This window comes from Rousettus aegyptiacus, unplaced genomic scaffold (assembly GCF_014176215.1).
Source record: "Rousettus aegyptiacus isolate mRouAeg1 unplaced genomic scaffold, mRouAeg1.p scaffold_m13_p_6, whole genome shotgun sequence".
Taxonomy (NCBI): Eukaryota; Metazoa; Chordata; class Mammalia; order Chiroptera; family Pteropodidae; genus Rousettus; species Rousettus aegyptiacus.
Window position 1 is genome coordinate 84,559,787 of NW_023416309.1, and position 24,115 is coordinate 84,583,901.

The window sequence follows — 24,115 nt, forward strand, 5'->3', positions numbered from 1 at the left end:
TTTTTCCTGTCCTTCCCTGGTTCCTCCTGTTGCCCCCTAAATGCTCTATACTAACCATTCTTCCTTTTCTTCTCTAAGTGAATTCTATTGGTTCTACATTTTACATATATCCTGCAAATATCCTGTTCTCACTACGTCCATTGCCATACCCTGCCTTGTATGCCACTTTCCCAAGAATTACAGCAAACACCTCTTTAGTGGTCCCCACTTTGCCACTCTATTCTCTACACAGAGTCAGGGTAACCTTTTATTTACACACACACACACACTGCTTGTTACTCTTCTGCTGTAAAGACTTCAGTGGTTTCCCACAATGTTCTGTAAAGCCTAGATTCCCTATATGGCCCACAAAGGCCCCATCTAATGTGGGCCCTGCCTACCTTTCCTACTTTACCTCGTACCGTTCTCCCCTTACCTTCACCTCACTCTAAGCCTTTGGTGGTCTCCTTTTAGTTCTCCCAAAATACTAAATTATTTATTGCCCTAAAGCCTATACACTTGTGGTTCCTGGAACATTCTCCATAGCTCTTTTCACGAAGCTGGCCCTTATCTGTCAGACTTCAGCTCACCTTCCCTACAACATAGTTGTCTGGCACACAGTGGAAATTCAAAAAGTATTCACTGAATGAATAGAGCCCACAAGTCTTTAATCAGATAACTCCAAATCAAAAGATCTGGAATCAATCTCACCTTTCAGTTCTAATACCTAATTTCTAAATGCCTGCTAAATATCCAGACCCCAAATTTAGTGTACCAAGTAAACACCAAACTCTTCATCTTTTCCCAAACCAGTTCTTCTAATCTTCTGAAATTATATAAGCAACATAATCCACACTTTCTGCTTCAGAATTATAAATTCCCTATTCATTTGCTCCACCTGTCCAAAATCCTAATCACCTTTTAATACTGAATTCAACTATCGCTTCATTCATTCATGCATTCAATCAACCACTTATTCATTCAACAAATACTCAGTACGTTTTATGAGGCAGGCACTATGTTAGCAAAGCACACATATTTTGTCTATTATACATTAAGTCAAATAATCAAACAAATATTTAATTATAAACTAAAAATGCTATGAAGAAAAAAGTGCTAGAAGCTATGAAAAGAAAAAAGTGAGGCATCAAGAAACATTCCTTGGATGATGTGCTAACTGAATGAGATATAATTTACACTAGGCAGACTAGGAGGTAGAGCATGCGAGGCAGAGGGTTTCAGCCAAGTGCTAAAACCAGAAAGAGACCAGCAGACCTATCTTAACCTACCAGTCTACCATTTATATTATACCTATCTGGATTCATCTTCTCCCCTTCCTCTAACCCCATGGTCATTTTACTGATAGTTACCTGAAAAGACACAGCATCTCTTATGTGCCAACACCTCCAGGAGATATTGATTTACATGTGTGGTACCTAAGGAGTCTATGCTTATAAAAAGCTTCCAGATGACTCTAATATGCAGCTAAGTTTGTAAATCATATGTCCAAACTATCTATTCAATAAACACATATTGATTATTCTCTCATTCGAAATCTCTAAGGTCAGTGCAGTAAATTGTTTCCAAAATTGGCCACAATAATTCCAATCGTACTTCACACCCTCGTGCAGTGTAACTTTGACATTCTATCCTTCAAGAGGTAGAGTCCATGTCCCTTTCCCTTGAATGTGGGCTACACTGGTGACTTACTTTAACCAAAAATGGGGGGAAAATGATGATGCATGACTCGCAGGCCTAGACCCTAAGAGGCCCTGGCAGCTTCCATTATTGCTCCCTGGAAACCAACCATCATGTAAAAGAAGCCCAGTTTAGATTAATGAATGATGAAAGGCCAAGAGAAAAATGGACCTCATGGAGAAGAACCAAGATGTCCCAGAAAACAGCCAGCACTGAGGCCGCAGATATGTGAGTGAAGCCATGATAAATCCTCCAGCCTAATTAACACCACAAGAGCAAAGCATATATCCCTCTTCTTTGAATTACTAACCCACAGAATTATGAGCAATAAAAGGGTTGTCATTTGAAGCCATTAAAAATATTAGAGTGATTTGTTACATGATCATAGATAACTGAAATGGTCAGAAATTCAACACTCTCTTTTAGCAGTCATTCAAATGTCAACTTTGAAGATCAAGAAACTTTCGCATATTCATTAAAATTACTCCTTCTTCAATTTAAGCCCATTTCCTCTTAAGTCTTTGAAGTGCATGAAGAACAATTAATCCAAATCCCCCTGGCAAAAACTATTCTGCTACTTGAGATGGTAATCAAGTCATTCCTTAGTTTTTCCTTTTCCAGGCTAAAATCTTTCCTTTTTTAAAAAAAATTTTAAATAATGACTTATTTAAACTTTTTAATCATTTTATCCTCTCTTAAGTATGGGAGGGCCAAAATTGGATATCACATACCAGCACCTAACAGAGATTATTTCCTAGCCTTTGTAATGAAATTCCACATAGTCTCAAATATGGTATATTAGTACCCCAAAAGTTATGAATTACCCTACAAATATAATCACTTTTTAGAATTACTGTGAAACCTTCTCTGCTCTTAACACTCGGCTTACTCCATTAGGTGATGACTCCCTTCACTCATCAATTTGGTCTGACACTCCACTATTGCAGTAGTTTTTAACGAATTCTAGACATTTGAAGCACAACAGAGAAGGCTGAGAGATTGGGGTGAGCGCACTATTAATCCCAGTCAAGGTCTCTTAACATTGTTAAGGCCTTTTCATATCAGGCAGGTTCCTCCTCCTACACCTCAAAGATAAAGTGGCCTTGTAAAAGACAAGATCTTTAGCATGTGCCTCTTGAGCAAAGGTACAATTTCTGTAGAACCCAACAGGGACTATTTAACTACAAAGACAAACCAGTTACTTAATGCAATGTAAAACATTTTGAGTCTTATCTGAATGTATGTGCTTCAATGTCAGAAGTAGCTTTAAAATCAACAGTAAAAGGGGGATAATAAAGCCCACCTAACACAGAGTAATATAGATATCAAATAAAATGATACAGAGAATACTTTGTAGAGTACTATAAAAATATTAGATGACATTATGGAACTAGGTTTCAGCAAGCCCTATAAATCTTCAAATTAACTTTGAATGGTCACCTGATGGTTTCAGGTGACACAAGGAATAGGCACCATGGGCTCAAGTTCATCAAACAGGAACTAAAAACATGCCATCCAACACGAGAGCTTATAAGTTTTCTAATACTTCCAAGACTAATAACAGTGTTTAGACTAGTGCTTTAACCCTGGGGACCCACTCTAGCCCCGGTCTGCTGGAACTAGGACAGGGACCAGGTTCAGTCAAGGAATGCAGCAGTCTAGTAGACGAGACACGGTGCTGCAGAAGTCCAAATAAGAATAACTCTCGTTTTATAAACTATGTAAATGTCTAACCAACATACAGTATACTTGAAACTGATAAAATAAAAAATAACAATAAAGAATAACTCTGCTGGAGGAAGCGAGAAAATGTTTAACATATGGACGAAGTCTCTCAGGTGATGAGAACCTTGCCAGTCAGAAGGGGAGGCCCCTAAGAAAAGGTATAGTCCTAAAAGGACATGATATAACCGGGAACTGGAAAAATGAGTTCAGTGAGGTTGAAGAGGAGAAAATGGCTGGGGAAAGGAGAGGGAGATAAGACAGGCAATAGTAACAGGTAGGATAGAGTTAAATTATGAAGAACTTTACCTATTAAGTTAAGCAAGAAATAGAGAACCAGTGGCACTCTTTGAAAACTACCTGAGTACAGGTCCTACCTAAAAGTATTCACACACAAAATTTTAAGTCATTGGGCTGATTAAACAAAATGTCCAGTTTTTGACCTGTGGTAAATTAAGGCAATCAGCGGGAATAAAGAAAAGACACATTATACAGTACTCCAATATAGTAATCAAAAGGGTTTAGCAACCATATATTTAGCATATTTAGAGGACATAAGGCATAAAAAGAGTAAACAGGAAGACTTGGTGGACATAATTAACACTGTTCAAATACAGAGCGATATAAGCAGATAACAGATACTGGTAGGGGAGATAATGAGTTGTTACGTATGGGTTAAATTTAAGGTGCCTCTTGAACGTTCTGGTAGATTTGTCAAGTGAGACAACGTTTCTCAAGATTTGTCAAGTTGGAAATAAGATCTGAAGTTTGGGAGAAACAGCTATGCTGGTAAGACATACTGAGGACTGCTGAATTTAAGGGTATATTAGAGATCATCAGAGGAAGGGGTGGAGGGAAGAGTGAAAAGATACCTAAGACAAAGCCTTGAAGCATCTCAACATTCAGGAGATAATCAAAAGACAATAAGAAGAAATAAGAAGAAGATACTCTGAAAACTCAGAAGAGACAAGGTCTCAAAGCCAAATGAAAAGGGTTGCAGGGAAAAAAAGAATGGGTTCGATAGTGCCAAATGCTAGCAGAGATTAAGTAAGATGAAGGCTGAAACTAGGACATGGGTTTGGTAATTAAGAGTTTACTGATGATCTTCAGGAAAACATAAGTAGGGTAGGAAACATAGGTTAAAGCAAAAAAAAAAAAAAAAAGAGTTGCTAGGAGGATCGGAGTTGAGGAAGTAGAATATAGGCTTTTCTTCATTTTACCTTTATTGAAAACGTACTACATAATTCTAACGAAAGATGCCGACTCTTAATATATTCCATGATCGAGTAAACACAGAGTTCCCCTGAGCACTCATTCATTCAGTCATGGTGAGTGTGAAGTGACTTCTAGGCTAAAGCCACGTTGCTAGGTTAAGTTGGTGCAGTGCGTTTCAGAAAAGGCTTATTTTGTGCAAAGGCCTGAGGCAAAGAGAACATGGATCATTTAGGGTAACTAAAAGTAGAAGCAAACTTTGAAAGGGGCAACTACCTATGGTAAGGCTAAAGATTTAAAAGTTTAGAGGTGAAGAGCAGAAGGCCTGAACAGAATTAGGGAAGAGGTGAGGTTCTTACACCTCAGAAAATAAGGAAACTCATTGGTGAGACAGTGTTGTCTAAAATTCAGTATTCACAACTATTAGATAAATAAACAAATATGTTTGCCTCTCTTCCTTTAACAATGGTTTGGTTTGATTAAACTATTTCTCATAAGATACAAAAAGAAAAGAAAACACAAGAGCAAAACATGGATAAAGCTGTAAATCTGTCTGATTTCTTGAAGGTCTGTATAATAAATGGTTCATTAAGTCTAAAACCACATCCATATCCCAAATGAAATGAAACTTTTCCCTTTCAGTCTCAAAGAGTTGAATGACTAATTTAAGATATCCAAAATGATAAGGTGTTGACTCACTTCTGAAGACTAAAGATTTACCCAGTTTCTACTGCAACTCAGTCTAACTAATGAAACTAAGAGAAAATAGTCTGGGGTTACCTGATTTTGCCTGTTTCAAAACATTGCCATGGCAGAAAGCAAGCTGTTTCTAGTTCCTGCCGCTGAGGTCGTTGGAGCCATGTTCGGATGAGATCATCTCAGGAACCAACAGCAGTGGCTTTCAGGCAAAGTGAATGGTGCCGCCTGGGGACGTATCTTTGGTAAGCAGGATTGCAACAGAGCAGGCAGTTTCCACAGTGCTGACTCATGCTAGGCAATGCACAGTATTTCCCAAACAACTCAGCCTGAGCCAACCACAATCAACTGCAGCCAACCACAATCAACTGCAACCTAGAAAAGGTGCCCAACTGATTTTTCTTAAATCGAGTGTTGATTACTGGGAAAAGGTACACCTCATTCCCCTACTGAGGGTCAGAGTGGCTGATGGAGGCCTTACTGGAAAAGCTCCAGTGGTAACTTTCTGAAATTTCATCTGAGAACAGCTGGGGCTCAAGACAGCAAGATAACTGAAGGTAGGAGGTTCACAGTGCTGAAGATCTCCCCCAAGAGGCTGATAAACCATTTTGCATTTACAAATTAGAACACCTGGGTCAGAGGACTAGGGGAACTTGCAGTCACCACAGGCTGATTAAATCAATCATTAGGGTGAATTTCTGTCAGCTCTAACCAGGCTCTGTTCTTTTTCCCCACGAGGCCTTCTCTGACCTCTCTATTTCTTTAGACAACTCAAGTTCTCTAATTAGAAATACTGGAGGTTTTTGTTTCATTAGCTGCCTGCAATCTTCTCTACACTAAAGCTAAATTATCCACCATCATACCCACTAGGTGTTTAAGGCATATGAGTCTGTGGAAAATATATTAACACTTGCTTTTAAAAGAAATATCCCTAAGTTTATGTCGATTCTCATTTATTAGGCAGCTTATTTAAAAAATCAATTCTAGAATGATTGGCTCATCGACAGCAATTATAATTGAATTTGCCCTGACAGGCTAGAATTGGCATAAAGAAAACAAAAAGAAAACAAAAAGATTGCATTCTATGGGTTTTCATTTGACAAAAAAGAAACTAAAGCTCATATCAATTCCTTCTGTTTCCTGCTCAAAACTCCCATGGTCATTAGCTATTTCTTAACATGGGCATTCGAGGACACCATACCTAGCCTCATCCATTCTTCAAGGTAGGTCTCATATGGCATGAACTCTGAATGTAGCTGCCAACTTGCTGGTTATCCAATAAATGTTATTAGGTTAATTAAAATATACATGTAGACCAGTATAATTTGGGTTTTAAAAACTGTGCTACTTAATTCTATTCCTTTTCAAGGGGCTAGTTAAAAAAAAAAAAAAAAGTTATTTATCCAATTCACTTAATTCCCCTTAATTACATTATTCCAGTAGAATAGCCATGGGAGCTTGTATAAGGTTTTATGTTCCCTCTTTTATTTCTTCCCCTTCAGTGTTTTCCTTTTCAGAAAATGTTTAAAGTTTTCCTACAGTGTAGGTTAATATGATAAAAGTATATTTATAGCAACCATTATCTCCCAGACCACACTTTAAAAAATATTGCTGTAGTTGATGATAAGTCATATTCTAATATGGGAACAACTCTCAAGGCACATACAGTACAAATATGGACTCTTAGAAAAGCACAGTATTGTTAGAAGCTTCTGACTCATTCTGTATTAGTAAACTTTACATAAGGAAGAGAAAATCCAGATGACACTGTAACCAGCAAAATAAATGTCATGTAGAGGGAGAGCAACATGAGGGCCAGAAACATCAAAACTTCCTAATTCTGCTAAGATAAATGTCATTTAGCAGGTGAGGAGAATGGGCACAGGTTATCATTTCCCTGTTTGGGATTCTGTACATTCTAGTCATATTCCCCCAAATATAACCATACTCCATCCTAGTTCCTTCATTTAGACTGGAAAAGGCGAGGATTACATACGTAGAGCTTTAAAAAAAAAAAGATGCTAAATTTGAATTAATGGTTTCAGGCACTTGAGGTTTTATGAGGCTATACAGAAACTATGAGAGTATAAGGCTACTTGAGAAATTTTAAAAATAATTGTGGCTTTGTGCTTAAGCTCATTCAATGCATTATCTTAAAACTCAGATAAGTAATTTATTACCCGAAGCTATATGTTTACTTTTTAAGGATGGATACGATAGATGTTATAGGTGTATGTGTATGTATGTGTGTATAGGTGAATGTATAAAATTTGCACACACCCGTACCCATTGTTTGACTTGAACAGATATATGTATTGCCAATGATAGCCCATATTTCTTTTCTGCAATACATCTTAACATTATAAACAGTAAGCAGGTGTCAAAAGAGAACTAAAAAATATTCATTTTTCAGGATTCTGCAGTCTTCCAAATCCACAGAAAATTACCAAATACATACAAAAAGATACACGCACCAGGCAGGGAACTGCAATGGGAGCAGATTGAGGAGGTATTTTTAGCTTTATCAGTATTTGAATATTTTTTTTAATGACAACCATATTTTCAATTGTTTGGTAATTTAAAATTCAATTAAAGTTTAAAATTGTTACCATTCATAAACTACTTTCATCTTTTCCCTTTCCCACTTTCTCTTCTCAATACCTATCTACTTTCCCATTCCCAACATCCTAAATGATACTGTACGTTTCTTCTTTTTAACAAAATTAATCTTATCTCTGTCCGCATCCTTTTTCTGATTGATGAACTGGTAAACCTAAATTTCCAGGAACCAGTGGCTGTCTCATCATATGGAGAATTAGGGACACTCTCAAATTCTTATCTTTGATGTTCTGTGATTGTATAACCTTTTTTTAAACTAGTGTACTCCTTCAAAAAAGATAATGTGTCAACCAAACATCTATCACCTGATAAATCACAGAAATTAAACATGAAAAACAGAGTAAATTTTAGAATACTCAAGAATCAACTCTACGGGTACTTAAGAATCAACAGGGGTGCTTACTGAAAATAATCATTTCCTATCCCAGTCCCCAGACTGAATTAGAAGTGGAGGGAGGCCCCGGAGTTGAAATTTTTAATAAGTATCTCCCTCTCCCAAGTGATTCTGATGCAGATGGGCCTTGGATCATGATTTGAGAGACAAGCCATAGCCATGTCCCCCCGCAAGCACTAGTCCCAGTGAAATGGAAAGTTTTGTTCCAAGACCACTGTCTCACTGAGCAGGTCTTAGACATTAGTCCCCTCCCCCACAAAAACCACCAAGAACATAACAAGTGAACTGAATCTATCCTCTCAAGTGGACCATTATTTTCTTCGAGCCTCCAGAAACAATTATCCTAACTACTCTTAAGGATTTTAGCTGCCATCCAGTCGTGTTGTACTGAGACATTTTCACACCTGGGATGCAGTACAAGGGGCTTAATGGAATTTTTATGGCTGTGAAAATTAAAGTTCACTTAACTCAACAGAATAGTCAAATAAAACAAAGGAGAAAACCTCCCCAAAGACACAGGATGAAAGTAGACGCTTTTGACTTCCTGATGAGGCAGTTTTCCCCAGAAATTTAAACCATGGGATGCTGCATAGCTCATATGTCTTGAGAGTACCCAAATGCCAACTTATCACCACAACATCAGCCAACTCAGGCTTACTGTAACATTTGGGAGCACAAACCTGCTGTATAAAATGGCCTCTCCTGGGAGACAAAGGCTGTCGCTATGGCGGGGATCATTCCATCTTGAGGCCAGAAGGACTAGGCAGTCCCTTTAATCTTTAACGAGCCACTTTCATGTTTAGATACAGAAACTGGCACTGCGTGAGGCACAACCCTCTTCACAACATTAAGAAATAGCTTTGTATAGAAAATACAAAACAATCCCTGAGCTCCATGAAGGGACACAGTCTGTCCTCACCGGGACAGATACCAGAATCTGTTCTGTATGGTAATTGGTAATTGTGGGCACTTTATCATCCACTGTGGTATAATACTTCATAGTTCAGAAAGGTATCCAATATAAAGGGTATAGCAACTGCCCACCTCAGATACAATGAAATACTAGACTCCCAAATGTCAGGAACTGAAAACATAGCAAGCCTGCAGAAAAGGAAAAATCCAAAGCTGCCAGGACACAGTCTGAGAAACTGATGACAAGCTTGAGAGAAAGGAAGTCAGCAATGTGACCAAACAAACAGTTATCTCGGGCAGCCCACTTGAGATACTCTGCAATGAAAATCTTGGAACCATTTGAGCATGTCATTTTCTATACAAAGCTATTTCTTAATGTTGTTGGGGGTTTTTTTTCCCCCTGAGCTGCTAATATAGGAAAAGGACAGGGAAAAGGCCTTTGTCATCAAACTTCATCACATAAACAACTCCGATAGCTTCACAATGAAGTGACTAGTAAGCACCTGCCCTATTTCTCAGTAACCACCCTCTCAGAATAAAAATTCTGTAATTCAATTTTGAAGATTTCCTGAATTCATAATTCTTCTTTACTGTTTATCTCTGGATTCTTCTCCTCCTACACACATACACTCTCCTCTCTCCCTCTCTCTCACTTCAATGCCTGAGCCCATCCATATTCATGTCCTGCTTTCAGTAAGCCAAACTTCCTAAACCACCCTGGTTTCTACTAAAAATTCCACAAGATTAAGTTACCTTCATCCAGGTCCCCAAGTCTAGGAGGCCTTTGTTGACATGTGTTTCATCTTGATGGATGATGTCTCACCAAGTGGATAAGATTACTTGTTCACCTATAGTTAATCTTCAAACTGGCTTCTGTAGGCTATGGAAATAAAAGGATAAGACTGCACAGTTGTATGTCCCATCAAGGTAATGAAAGCAATGGAAGAGGAAGAGGAGACAGAGGAGAGATTTCAAAATAAAGACTGAACTGTGCGTTTCAGCAGCACTTAAGAAAACACTCCATCTGACTATGCAGCTGATGAGTAGACAAATACCCAAAGGGCCATACATTCTCTAAAGATTATTGTGCTCACAGTTCTTGCTTCCCCCTTAAGGTTCTGCAAGAGATCACATTATAAAATCAGACTTGCATTATTTATAATAAAATAGATAGATCTAACATCCAGAATTGTACTGATTTACTTGCAAATAAAGCTACCACCTTATTTCAACCCAAAATCCTGTAACATGAATAAAATATATTTTGTTTAGGTCTTTCAAAGGTATCTATCTCTCTCATCCCTTTTATAAGGGGCGGGGGGAGTTAGAGAAAGGAAGCTGTCCCAAGCATTAAGTGATTTAAAAAAAAAAAAAAAAACAGAAAAAAATGCCCATAATACATTAACCACTGGGGGCGGGGGGGAGGGGGAGGGGAAGTACTACAGAATACCAGGCAGGGACCATACACACACAGAGAATACATACATACATATGTACATAGAATACAAACACATATAGTTAAAAAGTCTAGAATCATTTAATAGCAGTTACTTCTGGTAGGGATGGGGGTTTACCTTCTGCTTTATATATACACTTTTGTACTACTTTAGTATTTTCAAGTGAGCAGTGTAAGCCAATTAACATTACCAAAAATAAGGTACCTGTAATCAATTCACAAATAAAATAGAACAATTTGAACAAGTTGTGTTATGGCTATTCTGAGCCAAATTTTCAGTATATTTAAAGCTATATTCATTGAGGCAAATTTATAAAGAATTAACCAAAAATTCATACTTTGGGGATAGCATTGTTTGTTCATCACCATCGCTGACAGCACTATGATAGAAGCAACTCTGTGCTAGGTACTGCCAGATAAAGAGAGGGGGTTGATCTAGCGCTCAGAGTTCTTGCTTCTCCCTAAATCTAGTCTTGGTTAGTCTTCTCTCTCTCAAGAAAATCATGGCAGTGAGATTACAAAGGAAATCAACAGACCACTGAACACTGTTCAGAAGCAGAGCCACAGGGAGGGCTAACAATACACAAAACTCAAAAATCTTTGCTCTTTGTCAGACAAACCAGTTACACTAAGTTATCTGACAAACTTAAAAACCAGATATGCTACCTTCTAGAGAAGGTAATAACTCTAGAAAATAGTTTGGCAATTTCTAAACATACTAAACATACAGTTACCATAAGACACAGCAATTGTATTCCTGGACACTTAACTCAGGGAAATTAAAACTTGTATCCACATAAACACCTGTACACAAATGTTCATAACAGCTTTATCTGTTAGCCAAAAACTAGAAACGACCAAAATGTCCTTCAGTAAGTGAATGGTTAAAAAAACTGTGGTACATCCCATACCACGGAATACTACTTAGCAATAAAGATGAATGGACTATTGCGACACACAACAATTTAGATGGAAGGCATCACGCTAAGGGAAAAATGTGCATTTCAGAAGGTCACATACTGTTATGATTCCATTTCTGTAATATTTCAGAAATGACAAAATTATAGAGAACAGATTACTGATTGTCAAGGATTAGAGATGATTGGGGAAGTGGGGACGTGTGTGACTGTAAAAGTGCAATTATTCACTTAATTGTCTAATCGCTATGGGGAACTAAGGGAGGTGAAAAGTTTACAAAGCAAAACACATTTCATTGTATTTTGCAGTCCCCACTGTGGCATGAAAAAAAAAAAAAAGATTCTTTAAGCAGGTATCATTTGCTGGCTCCACAACCCAAAATACACTTCAGGCATTACCTGAGGCCTATCCCTGCAGGTATTTTTATGAGTTCCCCCAGAGCCAGAAGCAATGAGCCAGAAAGCAACAGAAGTAACCCATGTAGAATGAACTCTCACGGCAATTTCAGCTCAGCATTCAGCCAAAGGTGTCCTGCTTGAAATCGAAAGCATCTGAAAATGACACTAATTAGACAAATAAATTGGGAAAGATGTGGTTACCAGGTAGGGTACCTCACACATGACAGGATTCTCACTACGAAGTTTTTCTTACAAAAATCTCAGTAGCAATCTCTAAAATGTGAGGGAAAGGTTAGTGGAAAAAATTAAATGATGCTTCCTCTGTGATTCTCCAAGCCAGTCCTCACAGGGCTTCACACATACCAAAAGCAACACACGTCTCAAGCCCAGATAACAAAATTTTACTTTCTATATTGATCAGGGCTTCTTATTGAAAGTGGTCTATCACCATTTATTCCATTTACAATATGAGGTCCTGTGTGGCACCAACATCTACATGTCTTACATAGAAGTCAATTAATTGAGATGGTCTATTGACAAACAGACGAGAGAGAGAGAGAGAGAGAGAGAGAGAGAGAGAGAGAGAAACAGAGAAGAAAAACCACCAATAAATTAACCCAATGCTTTAACTGTTTAGCTGAAAGTGTTTTTAAGGGTGACTGGTTTATATATCAAATTTTAGAATTAGAAATAAACTATAAAACAATCTTTCAGTGCTAACAGAAAACTAGTAAAACAAATAACAAGTATTGCTGATACCGTTTTTAAATCACAATCCATACAAGGAGGCCCATGTACAAAAGGATAATTTTAAACTCACATATGAAATGAAACCTATTTCTAAAGATCTACTCTGAAAAGTAATCATAATAGGTGAGCTGATGCAGTGTGAAGCAGCTATAGCCTGGTGGTTCAGAGTTTTACAGACACACTATTTCGGTTCAAACACTGTGTTTAACTTCACTTCTCTGTGTAGCATTTTCATATCTGTAGAACAGAGATAATAATACCTACACCTCATAGGATTGCTGGGAAGATGAAATGAGTTCATATAGTAAAGTCTCTGGCACATGGTAAGCACACAATAACTGCCGGCCATTTTTATACAGGTAAAATATGACACAAAGAGAACTATCACACAGCAAAGGAAATGTCAGTCTTTTGATGAGTCTTACATACCATATTCTCTCATACATTTAGATAAGAATAAGTCTTCCCCTAACTCCCACTTTAGAATGCATACAATTTCATTCAGGAAAAAAGTGTCATCTTACACAATGGAATGAGTAAAATAAATTCTGCTAAGCATGCTTAACACTTCCCAAGCTCTGTTGGCAACATATGATTTCAATAGGATAGGGAACAGTTTTATAAAGACAGTTTTGTAACACCTTCCACCAAATGAAACGTTCGAAGTGAGAAAATTCAAGACTTCATATAGCAGGCAGGCAGACTTTCAAAAAACCTCTACCCTCACTCATGTTCCCCATCCTTCTATCCTAATCAAGGTTATGATAACCGAAGTCCTCTGCAGGCTGGCACACAACCTGACAACATGCTATCCTACTGAATAGTCACTAGGGCAAAAAAGGCCCAGGCAGCCAACAGTCCCATAAAAGCCCCCACCCCATCCCTGCCCCAGCTAGAAAGAGTTGGTTCTAGTGATGCTTAAAGAAAAAAGACCTGACTTGAATAACCTAGATACGTAAACTACCTTTTCTCCATTTCTAGATTGCCCAATCATTCAGAAAACCACCACTAAAATTTTGGAATCAGAAACATAAATTGTTTCCAAAAGTGTTAAAACAATGCTTGTCCAAAGGCCTCAAGATAGCTAGTAATTTACAGCTGTGCTAGGAGCCACAGAAGCTGTATTTTCTAACTAGTATTGCTTCTGAACAATTGAAATGTTCTCCAGCGTGAGGTCCAGACACAGGCAGCAGTGTTCCTCACAAACATCCAAACAGTTTCATTATTGTTTAACCACCAAAATAACAGCTCCAATAATCTATCAAGTTTGACATTTCATCCAACTAAGCAATCAAACCAGGACACAAAACGTGCATGAAGAGATTTTCTTCCCTGTTCCAATTCAACACTCATTTTTACATTATAGCCACACAAAATAACACCTGTCCAAAGACTACTCATAAAAGGCTTCTAAAAAGCAAACACAAACTGAAGTGACTCAAAGAAACTGCATACTCTCAAATTTTACCTTCTGTCTCCCACCTTTTAAGCATTTTTATGAAATATAAATAAAGTTACAGGCCAGGAAGTTTAGTTGAAAGAGGTAAATATCTGTCCTGATAAAGCAACATATGCAAGATCTATCAATTTATTCTTAAATATATTAAAGACAAAGTGTCCCCCACCAAATCCCCAGATATTAAAATTATGGTCTGATCTAGCAAATCACCAAGTAATGAAACTTTTCTCCCCAAGTGAGAATGAGAGTTCTCAGTTGGTTGCTTCAGTTACAGGTAGGATAAGGAAGAAAAGGATCAAAGACCTCTAATATCAAGTTCCTAACATGTATGTCCTCAGAACCACCTAAAACAATGGTATTCAAAGTGTGCAGTTGCAGACCACCATGGAGGTCCATGTCAAGATAAACACTCACACAAAATCACAGTAAGGATGAAGAAACTTTTATAGCACTTTGACACTGCTGTAACATCCAAGCACATGATTTTTCTGGTAATTTTTCTTGTACTTTACAAAAATATTAGTTGGCAACAGGTTGGAAAAACTTTACAAAGCTGGCCCTTCACCAGATAGTTTGGGAAGTAGTAATTTTTCACATTTTAAGTGCCAATTTAGTCATTTATTGTTCTGAAGTTATCACAGCACCCTTGCCCTCACTATTATATAGCTTTTGATTTGAAAGTACTTAGCAAAACCAATAGGAAAATATGGTATAATCTAAGCAAAAGAGTACCAAATTCGGGGTCATAAGATCTCACTGCCTGTCTGCAAGAGCCAACTAGCTGGAGACCCTGGGTGAGTCTGAGTATTTTTTCTCCTCTGCAAAATAAAGGCAGCTTGCTAATGTGAGCATTTTTCAACCTTATTATTATTTTTAAATGAGTGGTTCCTTCTTACAGTAATACTTTCTCCAAGTCTGCAGATAAGCTCCATCAGAATCCCCAGCTTCATTCCCAAACACTGACTCTATAGGTCTGGGCTAGAAGACAAGAATTTATTTTTTATAAGTACCCAGAAGATTCTGACACACACTAAAATCTGAGATCTAGTGCAGTAATACATAATCTTACTAATGCCTTTAGGAATATAAAGAGGTCACAATTTGTATGTAAACTCTGATAAAAAAATTATTTTAGGTAAAAAATATTTTTAAATACATGTTAAAACGGAAAGCATATTTTAATATACTTTTATAATATTTGTAACATAACAAATTTAAACTTTTCCCATTTTAAAAAAAACACTATTTAGTTGCAAAGAAAAAATGTATATATTAAAATTCACATAAACATCTGACTACATGCTGTGACACCAAAAACTGCTTTCCTGATGTGATACTCAGAACTCTTAAATTCTGTGCCAAAGGGAGAAGGGGGAATGTAGATGGGGGGGGGGGGGATTAAAAAGTGGAAAAACATTTTTTTAAATTTTGCACCAGACTCATGGCTTATTGTTTAAATGTTTGTGTTGTTTCCAAAAAGATGAGACAAGGGACAAGGCTTTTTGCGAGTGTTTCCATGAATTAACAGTGCAGCTGTAGACAGCCTGTATCTCAAATAGAAACAAAATTAGGTATAATTGTCAATATATTTTCATTTTTAATATTAGTTTTAGCTGTACAAGAGACATGTTGACATGCTACATAAAAATTTTTATCAAATAAATAAAATTTTGGAATCTGATGAAGATCATCTGGAGGTGAAGCTCCAGGACTATCATTTTTATGCCCCCATTAATCAGCTTGTTCATGGTCACTATTCATCAAGCCACTGGTCTGCAACAGTGTCAACAGTCTAAAGAGTCAGGAAACACTGAGCTAGAGCAGTGGGCGTGGTGTGAGCAGGTGTGATGATTCTGAGTCACCTGGAGCTCTAGATCTAACCATATGGTGAGGGAGTGCCCGTTTGTCAAATTCTCTGAGAATATGCTGACACACCTCTCCTCACCTGCTCTGTAGCAAACACTGGCTAAGGTAAACTTCAGCTCTGATACAGAATGAATATGAAAACTATGCCATTAATATATGATAAAATGACAAAGAGTAGTACTGGAATCTAGTCATGCTGAAAAAGCAGAAAATAGAGGTAGACAAATGTGAGAGAACCTGAAGAACTAAGAATTTTCCACTTCTGGAATGGCAAATGCTAGTCCCTGTGGTTATTCCTTCCCACCCCACGCCCCTTGCACAAAATCTTAGTTTCTGTTCCTCTTCACCTCCATAAAATCCGAATTGCTCAAACAATCATTACTCCTTTGCAAAAACAATTCCCAGACAATTCCTGCTTCTTACAGAACCATCCTTGACTAAGGATTCTTCAAACTGGCTGAACTTTAGCTGACCCACTCTTGCTAAAGCCCTAGAAATCATTCTGCCCTCTTTCCCCAAAAAAGAACACTCCTTTTGTCCAGCATTTTTGAATAAAGGTTTATGCTCTAGTGAATCTTCTTCCACATTATGTAAAATAATAATTTAGCTTGATCACAAAGAGTATAATTAACTGGCTACAGACCCCTGACACAAGACCTAGGAAAAGGTTGGGAGTTGACAAAGGCTTGATTATTTTTCAAGTGGGCATCTTAGTTGTCATGAAAATTTTTTAAATATGGTTAGATTTGAAGAATATGCTGAAGAGACAACACGCTTCTCTTCTCTGTGTATTTTGGGATAAAATATATTGATTCATGTGCTATAAGTCTGTGCGCGTGTGATCAGGACTAACTGGAAAGATTCTCCAAAGCAAATGAAGAGTAAAATAAGCAGAGGACGGGGTGGGAGAGGAGCCCGTTCTATTTATGAAAAGCTTTTTTCCCCCCAAGTCTTTGAATATAATCCAGCAGTTGCAAATAAACAATGGTACTGATCACCAAGGAATTACATTTAACCTCGGAGGCCAGCAGACCCTCCAGTTGGCCAAACTTCTTTTAAGTTTCAGGATGGCTAGGCAGCATTTCTTTAAAGAGGATCAAGACAGTTAAAACGTTTCAACAACTCACTAGGGTTCCTAGTAATTCAAATGGGGGTGGGATTCCCCTACTCTTAGAACTGGCCTGGTGGAAACAAATGGCTGTTCCAGGGAGCCCTGACCACTCCACAACCCAGAGATAATGAAATCACATTTTTACAGGCAATTCTAGAAAAGGCATGTGAATGTTAAACTAGGAGATATAGGCTTAACGTGTAGCATTGGAGAGGTGCAGATTTTAAAAGTCAAGAACACTTACTCAACGAAATTTTTAAAGTTCAAATTCAGCGCATGAGTGGTAGCCGGTGAAAAAGGCTGCTGAGAGAGCAATGTTTTGCTGTATCTTTTTGTAGGATAAGACAATAGAGAAATTACCAGACCAAGGTTATTTTCTATTTAAAAAAAAAAAAAAGTTAGCAGCCTTAACATAGATAAAAACCTGTGTAGGTCATAACTCCATGAAATCAGCAGCCTGGTGAGAATCTCTCCAAGAATCCTGTAGGAAATTAAGGGTAGATTAGAGTAACTAAATGTAAAGTCTTCTTGAGAGCAACTTCTGTTCCTGAAGACTAAAGCCCTTTCTGTGAAACGAATCATAGAAAAATTGTGAAGTCAATTTGCCAGGGATCACAGACTTTCCACTTTCACATCAGGTCTGCAAACACTATGATCTAAAAAGAACAGAACAGCGATTTGTGGAGGGAATTAAATAATACAACTTATCTGAGAAAACCACTCAATTCTCTCGTCTTTGCAAAAGTTCACATGCTCATGTAACTGTAATATACCTACAGGTTCCCAAAAATTACATATATTTCCTAAAAAGAGCTGTAGGGAAAAATATAATCACAGGGTAAAGGCCAAACCCTGTCTCTTCAGAATGCTTAAATAGCCAATTACATGTCTTAATACATTGATTCTATAGAGAGAAAGAGACTATTACAGAAAGGTTGAATAAGACATCTTAAAAAATGTACCCTGCGGCTTACATCCATTCAACTGACAGTAAAATCACCCCTCAAAAAAAGCAGTTTTATGCAACATCTAGAATTTTAATTTCCCAACTGCCAACAGAAATATATAAGAAGCAGAAATTAAACTAATTATGTCAGCACAGTGAACAAAACTTTAATTGTATTACACACTAGTTAGACATTTGGGGAACAATACGAAGGCCCTTAGGGGCAGAACTTCTTTAGAATATAAATGATTTCCAATCAATATGACGAATTAGTCTGGGCAATAAACAGATTCATAGTTTATATGTAAAAATTCAACTAACTTCATAATTCAACAGTAAAAATAAACCTCCATAACGGCTTTAAGTCACTCTGTGATTTACATATGCTGTATCATTAATAGGTCCTTTAAGCCAGTATTGTTATTAATCAGCTTTTTTAACATCCGCCCACAAAAGAGCCTATTCATTTAGCTAGGAGACAGGTGTTAGCAACCAGCAACCTCTTTTAGCCTGGAGTTCCACAGGCCTTCCATAATTGTGGCATGATTGGCAAGTCAAAAGGAAGGGCAATTTGAAAGAAGGGAGGGGAGGAGAAGGGGGAAAAGAAAAGAGACCAGAAGGGAGAAAGGAAGATGAGGAAATGGATGTCAGGTGCTACCTAATGGGGCCACCCTATAAGCCTCCTGGCCTGATCTGAGCTCCTGTGTTACCACTGAGCTACATAAGGCAGAATTTGGATAGTGTTATTAATTTATTCCTGCAAAGAGAAACTCTGGATATATGCCTACACGCCACATCTTCTAAAAAACATTTTTAAGTGTCCTATGACTCATTCTTCTTACCCATATTTTCTAATTCTTTAGTCTTCACTCTTTAATACATCTTCTAAAAGAGCTGACTGATATTCCTAGAAAGATATTGAGAAGGCCAGATTTAGAAAGACAACTTAAGCCTACGGAATAAAAATCCTATAGGAAAGTAGGAGAACAGCCATTGAGTTGCCTACAATGTACAAAAAACATATTTTCTCTCTTTTAACCCACATTACAATCGAACCAGGTATTATTGTCACCTCGCAGATTAAGAAAATGAAGCTCACAGAGATTAAGGAGCACCACCGAAGAGATGGCGGAGCTGGGATTCAAAACCACAGTTGTCTATTTCCTAAATTGCTAGTCTTTTCCCAAGTTTAATCCCCTAACATATTTAGTGCCCCAATTCTGTTTTAAGTCAGGTGGTTTTGCATTTCAGTAATTTTTCTTCCTTCCATGAAGTACCTGTGACTAAATTTTATTGACTGTTACCCACCTATTATTTTCAATAAGCACTTCAGCTATGTAGAAATGAAACATCTGGCAAGTTGGCTTTATTTTTAAATCCTCCATACTGAGAATTCCTAGGCATCTCTCCTAGTCAACACTGATCTTAACTAGATTGACTAGCTTTCAGACTTCCAGTAGTTTCCGCATTATCATTCATTTGTCCACTCAGGAAATGAAGCTACTTTCACCAACCCTCCCTCCCTCATGACTCCTGACAGATAATACAGCAGAGGGGGGCCTTTCTGTCTGTAAGATAATTTACATAAGTTATAAAAGCTCTTTGTTATCTGTCATGACTAGGAAATGGACTATTCTAGCAAATCAAACATTCTGAACATAATGACACTTTTAAAGGGACTACCAATTTATAATTTTAAAGCAATGTAACAGTGGCTTCCAAACCTGCTACAAATCGGAATCACCTGGGGAGGTTTATGGCGCTAAATGCCAGAGAGGTTTTTAAAATGTAGATTAAGGTCATCACAATCCACTCAATCAAAATCTCCAGGAGGGAGGGAAGGCCAGGAAATCTGTATTTTTAAGGAACCCCTCCGTGACTCAGTTGCAAACTGCTAAGTAATGAATCTTTCAAGGAATACAGGCTTTGGGGGACTCCTTGCAATAAAACATGCTTAAAAAGCTAAAGCTTGCACCAAATACAATGCGATCTTCTTTGATGATTCAGGACCCCCCCCAATGCCTCCAGTTCATCACTATACTGGCAAAACCAGAAAGTAAGGAGAGGTTAAGAAGATTTCGAATTAGTAGAAAGCTGGAAAAACCAGCTTTTGTTTATCTACCAGATTCAAAGACCTGGTTTTCCCCCAGAGGAAATGCAGATTTTATGCTCGCTTTGAAAAAGGAAAATGTTTAAAAACATGCAGTAGGATTCTCTTAACAAACTGCTTAGCTCCAATTCAGAACATAAGGTCCAGATGAACAAAAAATGTGGAATATTCAACCTGAATAAGAAAAACAGAAACTTCATGACAGTCTTAATGAAGAAGGATAATGGGTTTTAAACAAAGAATGGCATCACAGGATTAGATAAAACCACTGTCCTGTCCATGGCAACTGCTAAAACCTGGAAACAGCCGAGGTCTTTCAAAACGTGAAGCTAAGGATTCCTACCTACCCAGGGTGGCTTTCATGTGAGATATAATAGGATAGCCTATTAAGAGCCCAACTGGTTTTAGGATTTTAAAACTCCATGAATAACAAAGTCAAAACAAGAACGTGACCAGACCGTTTTCACTGTTGAAGAAATGGGAGTTTGTGTGTTTGGCTATAAAAAAATTGTTCGTATAATTGCCAAAATCTTTTTTACATCAACACAGTAACCACTACTACCAATAACCAGTAACCAAACAAAAATAATAATCAGTAACCGTTACCAAACAATAATATTGATGAAGCAGCTCGAGACGTCACCAACAGCAATTTAATCTATGTATTCTAATTACATTCTAAATTATATCTTAGCTTTGTATTGCAGAGGTTATGAGATTCCAAGGGGCAGAGGTTAAATCTTTCCTCCCAAAACATAAACACTATGGCTAGTACAAGTTTGATAAGTCTGTAATCTACCATTAAAATAGCAGTATTAAAGGTTCTAAACATAAAGAAATCAAGTTGGAATTAGTTCCCCTAACGCTCCTCAGGTTTATGCAAGTGTTTTCTGAAAGTCCTAGCCACAACTCTTCTACAGATGGGGGCAGCAGTATTCAGCATCACAATGAACACGTAATTAGGGGGAAAAATTGTGCCTTTTTTGTTATTGTTGCTCTTTGTTTTGTCTTAAATGCTGGTAACTGAAAATGTCTTTTCCACTGCTATTATAAGAGCTCTTAAAAAGACATTCCCATTAGATGGTGCTAAGCAGAGTTATATTAACTGACCTGGCTGGGACAAAGCTTGAAAAATTAATTTCTAAGCATTCTGAGAAGGGCTCTTTTTGTGTGTCCTATTGTAGCAACTGATTAAATTAAGTCAATTTAGAGAATTTACATCCCTTGATCCCAATGTAAACAGTTAGGTTAACATCTGTCTACCTGATAAATATGAAAGTTTTTAAGTTCATCTTTATAATTAGACATAGACATTTAAAGGGGGGTGTCCCAGGTTGCATGGGAATTTTCTTCAAGCACAATCAAGTTATTAGTTAGCCCTTCCACATCAACCTGTAATTGTTACACACGATTTTCAAACATTTTCAAACTTTTGAATTGTACTCTGAAGTCCAGAATTATTGGGACATTTCCTATAAAGTTTCAGAAACATATGCCATCATCTACTTCCTTGAATGTGGAAGAGAATGCAATCAGAAAAAAAAGAGTAAGTTGTTCAACCTGAAATTCCCTGAATAGAAAATAAGTACCACTGCCAGCTCCCAACACTAGAATGCTCTATACAAACTCAGCCCAGCACCATGTCTCCTGCCTACTCCTATTCCTAGAAAAATGGTTCAATAAATGACCACATTTCAGTAACTTGAATCGTCATTGGGAAAACCACAAGGCACCCCCAAACATTTGTAGGAACAGGAGTAACAAAAAGTCTTTTCTGTCCTCCAAAACACCTGCAAAACGGATGTATACCGTACTTACTGCTTTCTTAGAAGGCCACATGCACCTGGGATGTTTGTTCATCACGGTTACTGGCCTTTAGCCAGGGTACAAAGTGACAGTTGTGGGTAAAACCCTATTTCCAAGCTAATTAACAATATCCCTTCCCTGGGGTGAACTGGGAGGAGCATGATACACTCTTCCTTGATTACACAAGCAGACTTTTTCCCCCTAGAACGAATAACAGGAGAAAATGTGCTGCTGTTTTTATCTTCTGCCAGCATTAAACCAAGCTCTGAGCAGACAGATGCTGTGTGGCTCTGGCTCCCCTGGTCTAGCCATACTTCCCCATGCCTGGTCAAATGTCTCATGGGCAGCCAGCTGAAGAGAGGCCCCACTTCCTTCTCTTCTCAGCCATTAGTGACCTCGCACACATCACCTCAAATGAATAGAGGACAACTCCCAAAAGAGGGAACAGTGGGCTTTCAGGGAAGAGCCACATTCTCAAACTTCTCCAACAAGCCTCTAAACTCCAGCCGCCTCTAAGAAGCCCGCAGGGCTCCTCCACTGGGAAGCAGGGACAGGCTAATTCCTTTAAAGAGGGGAGCAGGCCGCCGCGTAGCTGACTCAGTTTACTCTGCCATAAAGCAGCATCTTTCCCCCACAAGCTTAACTGGACCTGCCGGTCTATAAGCCGTTTGGAGGTATTTGAGGCTACACGGCCCCAGTTACTGCCCCTACAGAGGAAATGCCTTCTTTGAAAGGACTTCTAATGGGACAGGTGCGGGCTACCTTGAATGCGTAGACTTCAGCGAGGTTGGGGCTTGCCCCATCCCATGTAGGGCAGGGAAAAGCCCAGGCCGCGCCCCGCAGAGGAAGCAGCCCCAGACCACAGCTTGGTGAGACCGAGGCCGCCCAGCGCCCCCACCCTAGCCTCCCACTGGACACCACCCCAGGCCTGGCGCCCCGCGGATGCCAGTGCCGCGGCCGCCTCCTCACCTGCCGCGGCCGCCTGCCCGGTCCGCACCTGGGAGGGGAGGGGAGGGGCCGGGGCCGGATCCGGGCTGCGGACGCCTCAGAGAGGGGGGCTCCGGGCTCAGCCGCGACGGCGTCTCTGGGGCTGAGGGGCGCCGGGGGGCGGTCGCGACATCCTCACGGACTGCCTCAGGAAGTTGCCCCCCCATCCATCCCCAGCCGGCCTGCCTGGCCGCTCCCGCCCCCCGCGTGGCCCCGCCCCGGGCGCGGCCCCGCCCCCTCCCAGGAGCGCGCCCCTGCTCCCGCCGCTTCCGAGGCACCATAGAGAAGGGCGAGGCGCTACAGCAAGGCCTCCGCGCGCGCCCCCTGGCGGAACCGAGGCCGCCGGAGGCGGGCCGGCCGATCCTGAGCTGGGGCGAGGCGTCAGTTTCCGAGTGTCAGGGAGTCCGTCGGTCCTCGTTGCCTTCCTCTCCGAACTGTGCGTGAGGAGCTGACGGGTCCAGGTTTGAGTCTCAGCTGGGCCATGGTCCAACTTTGTGACCTTGAGCGAGTCCCTTAACATTTCTGAACTCCGTTCATAATAAAAGTTTTAAAGTTGCTCATCTTCAGAGGAACTTACATTCTCACAATGCTGTAAGCGGGTGATGGTTCCCCAAATTACAATGGAGGAAGCCCAAGCCCATCAGGGTTCACTAGCCTATTCAAAGTCCCATGGCTAGGAGGTATTAGAAGCCAGATATGCAGGACACCGTTAAACAAAAAACAACTTCCAAGGCTGAAAAAGTGTTTAAAAGACAGTGTTTATTGAACCATAAAAGACCAGGTCCTGGGGCATGAAGTCTAAACTACCAACAGCAATGCTAAGTGGATCAGGTATATGTCCCATTGTCCTGGAGTTGATGGGCTTTTTTTAATACATCAAGTAAGAGGAAGAAAAACGTAAGTCGTCTTGAAATAATTTACATTGGCTACAGATGAGAGGGTCAGGATAAGGTGAAGTGAGGAGAGTAGTTCTATGATAGGAGCACAGTCTGTAAGGAAGAAACATTTACTACTTTTGACTGGTTACAGATAACAATCCTGAAAGTTTATGCTTTTGCAAGATGCAATGGCCCATC

General features: G+C 39.1%; 1 protein-coding gene across 4 annotated transcripts in view; it reads right to left on the reverse strand.

Moving 5' to 3' along the window:
- The window catches only part of RFFL (ring finger and FYVE like domain containing E3 ubiquitin protein ligase), a 60,530-nt gene extending 37,337 nt beyond the window's left edge, over positions 1 to 23,193 (reverse strand). For 2 of the 4 annotated variants that reach the window (XM_016163214.2, XM_016163210.2), the window contains exons 1-2: positions 9,986 to 10,112; positions 5,392 to 5,535 (exon numbers count right to left, since the gene is read on the reverse strand). The gene's annotated coding sequence lies outside the window, so the exon portion shown is untranslated. Of the gene's footprint in view, positions 1 to 5,391; positions 5,536 to 9,985; positions 10,542 to 23,021 lie in introns of those variants that run through there. The other 2 variants (XM_016163213.2, XM_016163212.2) reach the window with 2 other exon arrangements.
- Between the last annotated feature and the right edge of the window lie 922 nt (positions 23,194 to 24,115).